Consider the following 15,820-nt stretch of genomic DNA (forward strand, 5'->3'; position numbering starts at 1 on the left):
GGGAGCGGTGGAGGACTTGACTTCTCTCTCGAGGATGAAGTGTCTGTTGACAAGCTTTGTGTGTTGTTTTTGCAGGTGATGACAGGGCACGAGAGGTGCTTGAAGGAACCTTGCATTTAGGTGACATGGCTGCTACAGAGGTTGGACTGTGACACGTGGCACTGTGAAAGCTCAGTATCGAGTTGAACATGCACGGATGGTGGAGATGATGGTGCGTATTGAAACGTTGGTGTAACGGAAGGGCAGTTTGTGGGGAGTCTGGTTGGAAGGAGGTTGGGCTGGGGCCCGGGTTTTTGCAGGTAGGGCGATTTTTGAGGCCCCCGCTGCCGCAGGCACGGGGTGACGGCCTCTCCAGGCCTGTGGGCGGTAGGATAGATGAGGTGAGAGTGAGGGCTGGCGTGCATGTCGTCTGAATGAGTGGTGTGTTGTGAATGTGTCTAACCTTGTAGGGTTCTGTGGCTTATACGTTTTGGTTTTTTTTTCTTTTCAGGATGTAGAGCTGAGATGTTTTTCAGGAAATTAGGAAAAAAACCCCAAAACATAGAATAAAAAAGCCTAGCTGGGATCTGGGTTGGTTTTTGGTGTGTCCTCCCCTGCCCCGGGGTGGTTTTTTTCCCTGGTCCCAGCTGCTCCATGAGGCAATGTTGATCGCCAATGTTTGGACAGGGGTTCGGCTCGGCTTGGGTTTTCACAGGCAGGGTGATTTTTTCCAAGGCTCCCGGGAGCGGCGTTCCTCTGGAACGCTCCCCTGGAACCTGGTAATTGCCAGTCAGCACAGGGAAATATGTTGTTTGGTGGATGGTCTTTGGAAGACAGTTGAGGATTTTGCGAGCGAAGGGTGGGGGGAGTTGGACTAGATGGCCAGCATGGAGTAGGCCAGGGTTGTGAAGTGCGTGACTGTAACTGTATTTGTCTGTGGTAGGTTTGTAAAATATTTGGTTGCTCTTTGTAGCTTGTGATGTAAATATATTTTTCAACTTCTGGTTTTCTGTCGAGGTATGGAAGTGGACGGTCTGTCAAGATGAGCAGAGCTCCCTCGTTTGCTGCCCGGGAACGGGGATCGTGCAGCTAATATCACCTCAGGGAGTAAAGCTTCTGGATGTGCAGCGATGGATGTAATGGGAACAAGGAATGTGGAAAAGACCACTCCGTAGACAATTGCAGGTACTGAATAGCGGCATTTCTTCTTAAGGTAATGCTAGATTTTTGGAGTTTAAATGTATTTGTAAAAATAAGGATTAAAAGAGGACTAGAACTAATAGTGTCAAATATTTGACAAATGAGGCCGTAAAGTCTTTTCTATATATTGTAGAAAAAGAAGGTTGTAGAATTGGACTTTAAATACTGACATAGCTGAAAGTATGTGGAATGAGTAATGGACCAAATGAAGCAGTAAGAACAAAAATGAAAAAAAGACAGGTAATTAGGTCTCGCTGTGAGAATCACAGTACTAATGGCAATCACAAAGGCAAGTGCAGAGCGAAGCATGTGCCCATAGGTAAACTTAGCTTTTGAAGTAAGTGAAAGTGTCTGTTGGAATTAGGCATCCAAGGGCGAGTTGTAGATACCTTGAGGTAAATGTAGCTGCTGCTGGGTTAATAGAAAGGGGGTGTATTCCTGGCTCTAGTGATTGCACAACTTTGAAATTGGTTCTGTAGATCCATAACAGGGGCTTGGGTGCGGTGTGGCGCCGAAATGGGCTTGGGCATCGTGTAAGTTTGAAATTTGCTCGGGTTCTGCGTGCTGCCGAATAGGGCTCGGTCAATGTGTTACTTTTCTCAAAGTGGCTGAGGTACTGTATAACTCTGAAATGGGCTTGATTACTGGATAAGATGTTTATAATATGTGTGTGTGGGGTTTATTCGGTATCTCACTGTCCCCATTGTCCTTCCTGTTCTTCTCTTTCTCTGACCCTTTGTGGTGCTCCCTACTCTTTTCGTTCATGCCTTCTTTCTCTCTGCAGGGGTCCTAATCTCTCTCTCCCCCCTGCCCATCCTCCTGTGTTTTCCATAGTCTCTCTCTATCTCTTGTCATTATTATCATCTGTTGCTCTGTGTTATTTCCTGTCCCATCGTATCATGTTGTATCTGTTCCTCTTGCTTTTTTCTCCATCTGTCCAGATCCCTGTCCCTCTTTTCTTCTATTGCTGTCCCTCTGCCCTGCTTCCTCTTGTGATCTTTTCTGTATTTCTCTCTGTTCCCTTCCCTCTTCCATCCTTTCTAACTGTATCCCCCTCTCCAGCTAGCTGTCCCTTCTCTTTTCTCTCTTCTTCCATATCTCTCTCACAGCCTGTCAATCACAGTTGTTTTTTCCTCCAGTGCTGTCCTGTTCTGTCCCTTGTTTCTCACTCTCGTTCTGTCATGCTCCCTGTGTCTTTTTGGAACTCCTCCATCTCTCTTCTGTAGCCTATCATTATTTTTTTCCCTCTGTCATCCCTTTGTCCTTCTTCCAGTCTTTGTGTCTCTCTCCCTTTGTCCTCCCTCCCTTCCTGTTTTTCCTTTCTTGCTACATCTCTGTTCTGTACCACAAAAGCACGGAGGGTGTTTAGTAACAGAGAAGAAGGATATAGGCAAGGGCAAAGGAAATGAATGGCTGTTATTTGGGAAGAAAGAGGAAGAGGGCCTAGACGAGACTTGCCCCGACTGGGCAAGGATGAATGCGCTTTGTGTAAGAAATTCAGTCATTGGAAAAGGGAATGCCCAAGGAACAAGGAGCATCAGAGGGCTCAAACAGGAAGAACGGTGGCCTCTGTGAAGGGAGACTGACGAGAACCTGGGGAATCTACCCTAGCGGATCCACTGGTTATAATTAAGCTAGGGAAAACACAACAAGAGGTAGAATTTTTGGTAGATACAGGAGCAACGTACTCGGTTTTGAATCAGGCTTTGATGCCCCTGGGAAATGATTATGTCATGGCGAAAGGAGCGACTGGCCAAAGTGAAAAGGCATAGTTTTGTAAACCTTTAGAATATAAATTAGGAAAACAGTGGGGCATTCATAAATTTTTATATATGCCGAACTCCCCAAAGGCACTTTTGGGAAGGGACTTGTTGGAACCATTGGGAGCAAAAATTGTATTCAAGAAGGGAGAAATTACTCTGGAGGTAAAAGATCAGCAAAATATTCAAATATTGAGCCTAACCTTAACCAGTCTCCCCCTAGAAGAAAGCATTAATGAGGACATCTTAAAGCAAGTGTACCCAGGGGTATGGGCTACCGATGCACCTGGAAGAGCGGAAAGTGCTCCACCTGTTGAAGTTAGGATCAAGGAAGGCCAAAAGCTGGTAAGAATTAAACAATATCCCCTAAAGAAGGAAGACAGAGAAGGAATCCGGCCGGTGATACAAAAATTTTTGTAGTTGGGACTATTAAAAGAGTGTGAGTCTGAATTCAATCCCCCTATATTACCTGTTCGGAAGCCCGATGGGTCATATCGGGTGGCCCAAGACTTACGGGCGGTGAATAAGATAACTGAAGATCTTTACCCGGTAGCGGCCAACCCATATACCCTGTTAAGCGTACTAACACCTGAATTGACTTGGTTTAGTGTTTTAGATTTGAAGGATGCTTTCGTTTGCCTCCCTCTCCATGAAGCCAGGCAAAACTTACTTGCATTTGAATGGGAAAACCCCAAGAGCAGTCGAAAGACCCAGCTCACTTGGACGGCCTTGCCACAAGGATTTAAGAATAGGCCTACCGTTTTTGGCAATCGGTTTGCGAAAGACTTGGAATCCTGGGAAGCCCCGTCTGAGGAGGGGAAGCTGTTGCAGTATGTGGATGATATCCCGATCACCACCAAAACAGAGAAAGATTGTATGACGTGGGCGGCGAGTCTGTTGAATTTCCTGGGACTTCAGGGGTACCGGGTATCCAAGAAAAAGGCACAGGTAATGCAAGGCAAAGTGAATTATTTGGGCTATGAAATTAGTGCAGGACAAAGACCTTTGGGACAGGCCCGTAAAGAGGCAATATGTCAAACTGGGAGACCTCAGACAGTAGAAGAGTTACGGACTTCTCTGGGAATGACAGGGTGGTGCCGATCGTGGATCGATAATTATGGATTGCTTGTTAAACCACTGTATGTGTTGACAGCCACTGAGCAGAAACACGTTGAGTGGAATAAGGAGACCGAACGAGCCTTTGAGCTACTGAAAAAGGCTTTGATGTCGGCCCCGGCCTTAGGACTCCGAGATGCGAGTAAGCCGTTTCTTCTTTACTCCCATGAGAAGCAGGGCATTGCCCTGGGAATGTTGGCACAAAACCTGGGCCCGTCTCGACGGGCAGTTGCCTATCTCTCTAAGCAGTTAGACACGACTGCAAAAGGTTGGCCTGGATGCCTGCGGGCGGTTGCGGCTGTGATACTAAATACACAGGAAGCCCGAAAGTTTACTCTGGGCCAGAAGATGACTGTTCTGGTGTCTCATGCAGTATCAGCAGTACCGGAAGCAAAAGGCAGACACTGGCTCTCTCCACAGAGATTCCTGAGATATCAAGCTATATTGGTAGAGCAGGATGACGTGGAGATTGTAGTCGCTAACATTGTCAACCCAGCTTCTTTTCTCAGCGGGAACCCAGGAGAACCGGTATATCGTGACCGTTTGGAATCCATCAAAGCAACATACGCCAGTCGCCCAGACCTGAAAGACGGCCCCATGGAAAACGGGGAAACTCGCTTCACAGACGGAAGCAGTTACGTCCTAAACGGTAATCGACACGCGGGATACGCCGTCACCGCCAGCCAAGAGGTAATAGAATCGGGGGCTTTGCCCACGAACACCTCCGCACAGAAGGCAGAAATAATTGCTCTAACCCGCGCCCTGGAATTGGCCCAGGGCAAAGTTGTGAACATTTATACAGACTCAAAATATGCCTTTGGAGTTGTACACGCACGTGGAGCAATTTGGAAGGAGAGAGGACTAGTGAGTTCTCAAGGGAAAAATATCAAACACGCAGAAGAAATTCTGAAGTTACTGGAAGCTGTCCAGCTCCCTAAGAAAGTGGCAATTATGCATATTAAGGCACACCAGAAAGCGAGCTCAGATTTGGAAAAAGGGAACGAGCTGGCGGACAGAGAGGCAAAACAAGTGGCCAAAACACAGGTAAAAACAGAAGGGGCCTTAATTCCTGATAGGTGGATTTCCCTAGAAGGTAAGCCAGAATACACTAAGGAAGATCAAAAGCTCATTACAGGTTTAGAAGGGTCATATAATGAAGAGGGGTGGGCTCATACCCCACAGGGAAAGCTAATCGTTCCCTCTTGCTTATTATGGCATTTGATAGGGGAGGAACATAGGAAAAGACATTGGGGAACAGAAGCTCTGTATAATCATTTGATAGGAGAAATTGCGGCTAGGAATTTATACACCACGGTGAGACAGTGTGATCACACAACAGTGTGATCTTTGCCTCCAGACTAATCCTAAGAGCACCCCCAAGCTGGAAATGGGCCAGATTAAAAAAGGCAATGGGCCTGGACAACAATGGCAAATTGATTTTTACAGACCTTCCAAGAAAAGGGGGGGTATCGATATCTATTGGTATTAACTGATACCTTTTCAGGTTGGCCAGAAGCATTCCCAACAAGAACGGCTAAAGCTCGGGAGGTAACTAAAATACCGGTACAAGAGAGAATACCACGTTTTGGGGTTCCAGCAACCGTATCCTCTGACAGAGGACCACATTTTGTCTCAAAAATAGTACAACAAATTAGCCGCCACTTGGGTATAGGTTGGCAGCTTCATACTCCAGATCACCCCCAGTCGAGCGGTCAAGTGGAAAAAATGAGCCCCTTAATCAAACCGCAAATTGTGAAATTAGGACAAGAAGCAAATTTGACATGGCCTCAGTCTCTCCCTTTAAGCCCTTCTGCGTATACGAATGAGACCAAGGGCGAAAGGAGGACTGAGCCCCTTTGAAATTCTGTATGGACAACCCTATGGGATACAGAGAGGGGTGTCTGTACAAGCGGGGGATGAAATGATGACTTCTTACATGGTGGCGTTAGGTATGCAACTTAATAAAATCAGGAAGCATGCGGTAGGGACTCGAGGGAGAGGTTTGGATGGGCCTGTGCATAATATACAACCAGGAGATTATGTGTATATAAAGTCTCTTACAGAAAAAACTCTGGAGCTGCCGTGGGAAGGACCATTTCAAGTACTACTTGCCTCCTTCACCACGATTAAGATCAAGGAACGGAATGCCTGGATCCATCACGCTAGGGTGAAGAAGGCACCCAAAGGACAATGGACTTCACAAGAAAAAGGACCTTTGAAGCTCAAATTGGTGAGACGTTGATTGTTACGTTCCCGAGTTGGACCTTGTCCAAAGGGCAGGCTTGGGATCGAAATACTTGTTTAAATATGACAGAGAGTATCTCGACGGTACTAAGCTGTTGGGAAATGGCTTGATGAAGAAGGACATGGGTATATAGAAAAGTTGTGCGAGCAGAGTTCTGTGTGAAAGAATGTCAGTTTGAGCAACAAGACTAGGCCTTGGTCGAAAATAGCTGGCTTTGCTGATATCAGGAGAAAAACAACAGCTGGTCTCGCTGTTATCAGGAGAAAGACGGGGACGGTGTGACCTCGGCATAACTTCATAAGTAACTTTTGAAGAAGTTCCCATGAGAAAGTTACGGAACACGCATAGCTGCAAATCACAAGTGGGTGTGTTTTAGTAATGAATAAACATTAGCAATGTACCAATCCTATTAGGACTAGTAGGCATAATTATCGCAAACTGTATAAATATGAGCTATCCGTGCAAATAAAGTTGAATCACTTCTATCGCTCACATTGAGTCGACTTATGTGCATTCCTCCGCCGCTCCAACAGCAGCGGCTGTAAGTCTGTATTTGTAATACCACAACAAGGTCGAATCCACTGTAGGTGTCCGTTTAAATCTTTCTCCCTCTTTTTGTTTTTGAGCAATCCAGGCTTGTTTAATAACTTGGGATGCCATTTTCCTTAATAAGCTGAACAAGGTAAAACTATTACAATAGCTAAACTCACAGTAACTACAATAATGCCCATAATTCTTTGAGCCAACCTGTTACCCCTAATGACCCAGACCATGAGGACTATGAGGAAAATGAACCATCCATACATTCTTGTGCCATCTTGCTCCACGAACTCAGCCCAGCAATCAGTAGGTGCCAGCTTTCCGTGGGCATCCCCACAGAGGCAATGACGGCCTCACCGTACACCAGCTCGATGCTCTTCGGAAAATCCCGGTATTTATACGTTTGCAGAGGAACGGGTTTTAGAACATGTGGCCAGCGGGTGCCAAAAGTCCGCCTCGGTTGCAATCTGACGCATGCGCTCGCTGGCCAGGCGCGCTGCACAAGTCATAGCCATCTTGTCTATTGGTTCGTGGGCTTTACGACACAGTTGCGATGCGCAGAGAACCTTGACCTGTTAGGTTAGCCAAGGTGACCTATACATTAGTTTTCGGCTGAGGTAGTATTCATATTGTCACATCATCTATGATGCTCCAGATGATGATGGTCATGCAAATCGAACAGGAGTCCATCGTGGGCCTGTATCTGTGGAAACACAATCAACCTCGTTCCCAGGTTATTAATGGAAATAGATCTTACCCCTGATTTTGGCTTTAACTAACTTTTACATTTACCCCACACTGTCTTCCCGTAATCACGCTATGTTTAATCAAATTATGCTTAACACACTTTTTACGTAAAGCAAGTTCTATATACAATAAGGCACGCTGTTCTAAAAACCTCTCTGAAGGACTCGGTGTCTGCTAGTAATACTCTATTAGTTAGAATCTGTCGGATCAGTGGCTCCAGCACCTGCCGGTGCCGTGCCAGTCGCCATTGGGACAATTCCGGGTCCAGCATCAGTGCGAAGCCATGGCTTGACCCACTTAGCCGGGATCTCCCAGTAAGTTTTACTTCTGCTGATCCGCACCATTTCCCGGATTCTGGGTCCTTACACATTACCATGATTCCTGTACTTTGTTGCGTCCTTTCTGCCTGTAAAAGAACATGATGCACTACCATTGGTGGGTCTTTGTGATCACCTGTCAATCTAAGATAATTTAGCACAAATAAGGCTTTGGCCAATCTTTCCTCTGGGAATAAGCCCTGGGTTCCCCCTTTTTGTTTTTGCAGCATGTTCTTTTAGGGTTTAGTTGGCCCATTCGACAATAGCCTGTCCTGTGGGAAGATGTGGAATACCGGTACCGTGGTGAATTCCCCACAAATTACAAAATCGAGCAAATCGTGTAGAACCATAGGCTGGGCCGTTGTCTGTCTTAATTTCTTTAGGCACACCCAGTACTGCAAAAGAAGCGTGAAGATGTCATTCACTATGTAAGGCCTTTTATCCAGTTCGTGCCGTGGCGCGCATGGCAGCAGGATAGGTATCAATACACACATGCACAGAACGCTTTGCACCAAACCACATGACATGGGTGACATCCATTTGCCACAACTGCAATGGCAAAAGACCTCGTCGGTTAACCCCACGGCCCAAGCCCAGCCCTTCCTTTTGACAATCGGGGCATGCTTTAAAGATACCTTGGGCGTCAGTAAGTGGTAAGTCAAATTGCTTTGTTAACATCCTAGCGGGTTGGTGCAAGAACGCATGTGATTGCCGTGCTTTGTTGAAAACGATTCCCTGGAGGAGGCTCCCGTGGCGCTGCAACCAATTGGTCAGCTCTGTCATTTCCCGTTTCTCATCTGCACAGTGTTCTCATACCCAAGAGTTCTACCAGAGGGGTCATATTGCCATTAGTGATACCGCAAAGATTCCGCACCCACTGGATATCTCCCACAAGCTTCTGGACATCATGTAATGTTGAAATTTCTCATGTTATTTGAACCTTCTGAGGTTTAACACTGCTAACATCTATGTGCCACCCCAAATACTTCCAAGGTGCTGCCTTTTGCACCTTTTCAGGAGTGATTATTACTCCGCGATGGCTTAAGATGTCCTGCAATTGAGTTAAAATCTCATCCTGTGGCAAGTTACTGAGGTAACTGCTTTCTTACAGGCTCTGATGCCCAGGCCACATACACCTGACGCATCGTGGGGGAATTGCGCATTCATTGCGGTAACACGACCCAATGGTATCTCTTATAGGGTTCTGCCTTGTTAATCGATGGTACCGAAAAGGCGAACCGTTCAGCGCCATCTGGGTGCAATCTTTTAGATTTATAATTAACAAATCCCATTCTTCTGGAAGCATAACTGGAGACGGCAAACCTGGCTGCAGGGCTCCCATACTGTCCATCACCGCATTCACAGCTCTGAGATCATGTAACAGTCTCCATTTCCCACTTTTCTTGGGAATGGTAAATATTGATGTATTCCATGGACTAGTAGAAGGGACAACATGTCCCTCTCTCAATTGGTCTTCAACTAACCCTTGTATTTTTAGCAACCTTTCAGAATTTAGCAGCTACTGATCAATCCAAACAGGCTCATCTGTTTTCCAGTTAATTTTCAGAATTGGCTACCCCTCAGTGACCGCTCCTAAAAAGGATGCGTCACTAACATTGCGTTCATTTGGCTCAATAAATCATGGCCTACGAGGCCAAACAATTCAGTTGGGGTAGTCATGACATACGGACACGTCGTAATGTGTTCACCATCGGGGAACACAAATGTAATCGGTAGCTGACTTACTAAGGTGGCTTGTGTGCCCCCTATCCCAGCAATACCAAAATTTGGATTGATCGATGGCCATGATGGAGGCCAAATGCATCGTGAAATAATCGTAACATCAGCTCCTGTATTGATTGTCATCGGTTTCTTGACGACAACTCCATTGGGCCCTTCCAATTGCACTACCTTTTCTGGTTTACCTCTTGTTGTGTCCATGGCAAAGTATACCTGCGGTTTCCCTGTGGAGCTGAATCCACCATCTCCACGTTGTACTTCACCCGGGTTCGGAATGCACGACCTGAATGGAACTAATTGTGCTATTCTGGTACCTTTAGGAATAGAAACAGGAGGGATTACAACATGGATCATAATTTTCACAGTCCCACAATAATCTGCATCAATAAGCCCTGGGAGCACTAGAATTCCTTCTAGAGCTGTTGAAGATTGCCCCATTAAAAATGCACTAAGTCCAAACCCCAATGGTCCCTTTATGTTGACTGCGGTTTCCACATCCACTCCGGAGCTTCCTGCGGTGGCGGATCTGGTGGTTGCGAGGCTGCCTGAGGGCTGGCAGCTCAAGCCCCTTGCATTTGTGTCGCCGCATGAGAGGCCTTCGCGGTCGGTGTAAAGTTTCCCTTCTTCCTGTATTCTTGGTGGTATGGTTATCTTTCTTACACTTGTTGCAGCACTTACTGTTAACAGTACCTGTACATTTGCTCCTAATGTGTCCACGTTTGCCACAGTTAGAACACTTGACCAAGGGTGTCTTACTGGCCTTGTGTTTCTTTGTAGCTCCTTGGAGAGCTGTGGCAGTATAGGCTACTTTCTGTGAGTCCACTGATCGATCCGTGTATTCTATCATATCAACGACGTCTGCATTTTTCAGCAAATTACACAATGCTTTGCGTGTCTTTTCAGTAGCATTTTCAAAAGCGAGTATTTTGAACATGTTTTCTTTCATGCCCTCGTTCATGTCAGGGTGGTCATAAATTGTATTCTCCTGTTTCACCTGGGTAAAAGCATGGCTGTGCATATTGTCTGGTACAGTAAGAAAAGCTTGATACGCCAAGATCTGTGATAGATGATGAACCTCAGTGACACATTGTAACTGAGCGTTCCCTGATGCGAAGGGCCCAGTACCCATCGGCATCTGCGTGGTTACTTCCCATAAGGGATCTGTTTGCTGTCGTGATGTTGCTTGTTCCCTATCACAGAACGGATACTGTTCTGTGATAACACACTGCCGGAAAAACACTAACATTTGGGCGGGTGTCAAAATCAACTATGCTAGCTTTTTAATATCTTGAGGTATCAGCGTATCAGCAGAAAAAATGAATTGCAGTATTTGGTGAGTTAACGCAGATTTGATTCCGTACTGACTCACAGCATTCCTTAATTTCTCAATAACCTTCCAGTCAAACGCCTCCCATTTTTTCTGTCCATTTGATGCAATAACTGGGAATGCTTGGAGCATAGTCCCTTCTATAATGGCATCTTTTATTACACCCCTCCAATGTCTCTGCCTTTCTTCTGCAGCGGCTATTACAAGCGGCTCCGTGTCTATCACGGGTGCGGTTGGTTTCCCCGTCTCTTTTCTGCATTTCCTTTAACAATTCTAACATTGTCTCTTTGTGTTCTATTATTAGAGTAACCAAATCCTTGTTTGCATTATTTGAATCAGGGTGTATGCTAGGTATAATTTGTTCATGTTGAACGGTGGTATCTGGGGGCTGTGTTTTCGTAGGCAGATTTTTACTCACTCCCTGATTCTGTAGGGTTTCCTTTAATCGTACGGTTAGGGAGGCTTGGGAACTGTCGGATGGCTGATTAATATCGGCAGTCCCAGGGAGTGGAGCAGAAGTCAAGGGCACAAGAGCAGGCGAACAAGCTCCAAAAAGTCTCTCTCGCTGCATTATGTTTTTCTCCCCGCTTTTCCCTTTCGCTTGCGGTTGGAGAGAGCGAGCAGCAAAAGCAGACGCAGACGCTTTACGATCTGCTTTCATTTCTTACAGAGTTGTCTTAATCAATTTCCATAAAGTTGCAAGACCTTTAACTTCTTTGGACCCGTCACTAATTTCATCCCATAGGGAGGTTCCGATAGCATTCCAGGTACTAAGCTCAAAAGCTGTACCCACACTAATTGAAAGGTTTCTGTCCTTGCTTCATTAGTTTTTTAGCTGATTTATCATCGTCAATTACCATATCCCATAATACGTCTCCTAATCTACGCCATTCACTCTCCTCAAATAATAAATCCGGATTCTTAAAGCATCCCTTAACACGACCTAAAGCAACTAATCCCAAAACTTGCTTAACGCAATTTACCCCCCGCTTTTCTAAAAAGCACTGTAATAATTTTAGGGCTACCTCTTGATCCATTGCCGGCCGGCTTCTTGATACTCCTGGGTGCTACCTTGATTAAGGCACCTCGGTTAAAAAGTCTTTGCAGCCTTCTTCCAGTAGCCTTCAATAACGGCGAACCCCTTTTGGACGGTCCAGGCACGAGAGTTAACACACCAACCAAGACGATCAGCGTTCAGTTAATCTTTTGCCCCCCGGTCGCTGCTACCGGTGCTTCTCAGTGTCCGTCGCTCCAATTCCCCTTTCTTCGGTCCCCATTTGTTGGAGCGGCAGAGGAATGCACATAAGTCGACCCAATATGAGTGATAGAAGTGATTCAACTTTATTTGCACGGATAGCTCATATTTATACAGTTTGCGATAATTATGCCTACTAGTCCTAATAGGATTGGTACATTGCTAATGTTTATTCATTACTAAAACACACCCACTTGTGATTTGCAGCTATGCGTGTTCCGTAACTTTCTCATGGGAACTTCTTCAAAAGTTACTTATGAAGTTATGCCGAGGTCACACCGTCCCCGTCTTTCTCCTGATAACAGCGAGACCAGCTGTTGTTTTTCTCCTGATATCAGCAAAGCCAGCTATTTTCAGCCAAGGCCTAGTCTTCCTGCTCAAACTGACATTCTTTCACACAGAACTCTGCTCGCACAACTTTTCCACAGGCCCATGTCCTTTTTCAGCAAGCCACTTCCCAACACGCTGCTGGATTTATTGCGGGGCAGCGATAGCTTAACTTCTACAAGACAACTAAGTGCACCGGGACGGCAAGCCTTGGCAGCAATTGGACAAAAAAAAATAAATCACATAATCCATGTCTGGCAGATACATTCCTGATTTACCCATAAATTTGAAACCTTATGCTGAGATTGATATGGAACACACTGACTGTAGTAAGCAGCATGACAGTGACACCGGTGATTGATCCACATCGGTTAATGCCGTGGGACAGTAAGAATGTTTGGGTGTCACTAGCTAAAGCTATTAATCAAATCTCTTTTTGTGTGTCATTGGCATTACCTGAACAGTCTTTTATTCTTATGTATTTTATTAGGTATAATGTTGTTTTTACTGTGTTTAATTAATTGTGTTCATAGATCTTTGCAAAGCGCAATACAGCAGGTGTTAAAATTTTACCTCAATCTATACACAAACAAATAGATTGGCTGAAAAAACATGCACAAAGATCCAGCAAGAAACTAGTTGGTTTGATGGAGTGTTACAGTCAATATTCGGCAGGATAACACCATGGCTAATGGCATGGATTAAGGAAGCCTTATGATGGTTGGGTATATTGATATTAATCTGTGTAATAGTCAGGATTGCGTATGGGTACATGATGAGAGGAGTCTCAAGGCTGACACACCAAGCTCTAATCGCACAAAAAGAAAAAGGGGGAATTGTTGGGAATTCGCTTGATGAAGAAGGACATGGGTCTATAGAAAAGTTGTGCGAGCAGAGTTCTGTGTGAAAGAATGTCAGTTTGAGCAGCAAGACTAGGCCTTGGCCGAAAATAGCTGGCTTTGCTGATATCAGGAGAAAAACAACAGCTGGTTTCGCTGTTATCAGGAGAAAGACGGGGACGGTATGACCTCGGCATAACTTCATAAGTAACTTTTGAAGAAGTTCCCATGAGAAAGTTACGGAACACGCATAGCTGCAAATCACAAGTGGGTGTGTTTTAGTAATGAATAAACATTAGCAATGTACCAATCCTATTAGGACTAGTAGGCATAATTATCGCAAACTGTATAAATATGAGCTATCCGTGCAAATAAAGTTGAATCACTTCTATCACTCATATTGGGTCGACTTATGTGCATTCCTCCGCTGCTCCAACACTAAATTTATCAGATTGTTGGGTACGTAATCCCCTTCCTCGGGGGAACATGGAACTCCCCTTTTTAGGAATCCCGACCGCAAATTGGACATCTCTTCTTAAAGATGGGCCAGACAGGAATGGATCATGCCCTCATGGAAAAGGAAATACCCAACGGGGACCCAACTTTGATCTGGAGGTGCCCAACCCTAAAGAGCTTTTACTTACTGTCCGTTGCTTAAATATTACTGATAATATTTGGATATTGGATAATTGGATAATTGTAGCCTTGTGGAAAATCTGGGAACTTTTGATAAAGGAAAATTAGAATGTCTTGGGCTAAACTTAAGTATCAGTTTCTGTTATATCCGGAAACCAAAGGGTGGGCCAGGGAAGAAGGGGCAAGAGCAAGACAGAAGGGAGACGCATCTCGGTCCAAGATGCAACACAGGGCCAGGCTACTGGTGGCTCTGTGGGGATGGCAGGGCCAGAAAGAGTTTACCACCCCAGAACTGGAAGGGACACTGTGTTCAAGGATACCTTGCACCTCAGGCCGGTATATTCGAGGGAGCTTCGCCTCCCCGAGGGTTTTTGAGAACGCCTTGGCTCCGTGTAAAACGGGCTGAAAACCCACTAGGTATTCGAGGTACTGGGTACCATAGTTTTGTCCGATGGTTAATCCCCTCTTTAGGGCTGAGCGAGTTGGAGAAAGCTGTTGTGAATATATCTGCTACGTGAGAGATTGTAGAAAGTGCTACAATTGATGCAATTCGAGGGTTGCAACTGGAAACGCAATCCCCAAGTAAAGTAGTGCTCCAAGAGAGAATGGGATTGCACATGCTTTTAGCAAAAGAAGGGGGCTTATGTGTAGTTATCAACCAAACTTGCTGTACCTATATCAATCAAACCAACGAATTGAAACCGATCTTGAGGAGATATGGGAAAGGACTAAAATACTACATGAAGTTTCCCAAGATGACGCTTCTTGGGGCTCGACAGGCATATTAGAAAAACTAACCTCCTGGTTGCCAAATTTGACGTGGTTAAAGCATTTGTTTGTCACTATAATAATCATCATTCTCTTGTCGGTGGTCCTTTGCATAGTGGTTCGATGTGGCCTCTTGTGCTGTAAGAGTACAGGAGACTTACAGTGAATGGAAAAAGAATCAGTTATGACGAGGACTCGAGACCAACAAATACTTTGAGAGGTTGCTAGATAGGGAAATAATGTGTTAGAAGTACTAGGATTAAATATAGTAAAAGAATTTACTATTTTCTAGAAAAGGGGGGACTGAGACAAGGGGAGTCAAAAGAATCTTAGTAGACATAATAAAAGGGGGGTGAAAGTTAGTGCTTACATCGTTGAAATTAGCTGAGGTAGAGACAGTCCTTGATAAGAAGAGCTGGTCCCAAGAACCAGCCAATGAGGTAAAGACAATCCTTGGTAAGAAGCAGGAGCAGGCCCCAAGAGCCAGGTAAGACTGGTCTTGCGGCTTGGGTGAATACCAAGAAATCGCTGAGCCTGCGCAAGGAAAGAGGTTACTAGCGGTGACGAAGAGGAGTCATCCATCTTCATCTCTGCGACCACCAGACGACCACCATAAAGAGGCCCTGCGCAGGCGCAGTTGGGAGGGGACTATGGAAATGACCTCTCAGAGCTAATTTTAATATGAAGCGGGGATAGGTCATGCATATGTATAAGCGTATTGTAAATATGTAACACCCGATGGTATAAACTTGAGGCAAACCGCCAAGTCGGGCGCGCACAACTCTGGTGGGACTACCCACCGTGCCGCCCAGCGCTGAATGCACATACCTACTTTACAGTCTCGCTGATTGTGGAGTCTGTTTTCCGCACGTCAAACTTACCATTGCGTCTGCTGGCCTCGCCGGTGACTGAAGTGATTTTAATAACTACATTGTTATTGCATTTAACGAGCTAATTTCCTACCTAGTTTAGAGACACACGTATCTCTTTCTGTCTACACCTCAGAAAAATCAAGATTAACTCC

The sequence above is a fragment of the Accipiter gentilis genome, chromosome 28, assembly GCF_929443795.1.
Source record: "Accipiter gentilis chromosome 28, bAccGen1.1, whole genome shotgun sequence".
Classification (NCBI taxonomy): Eukaryota; Metazoa; Chordata; class Aves; order Accipitriformes; family Accipitridae; genus Astur; species Astur gentilis.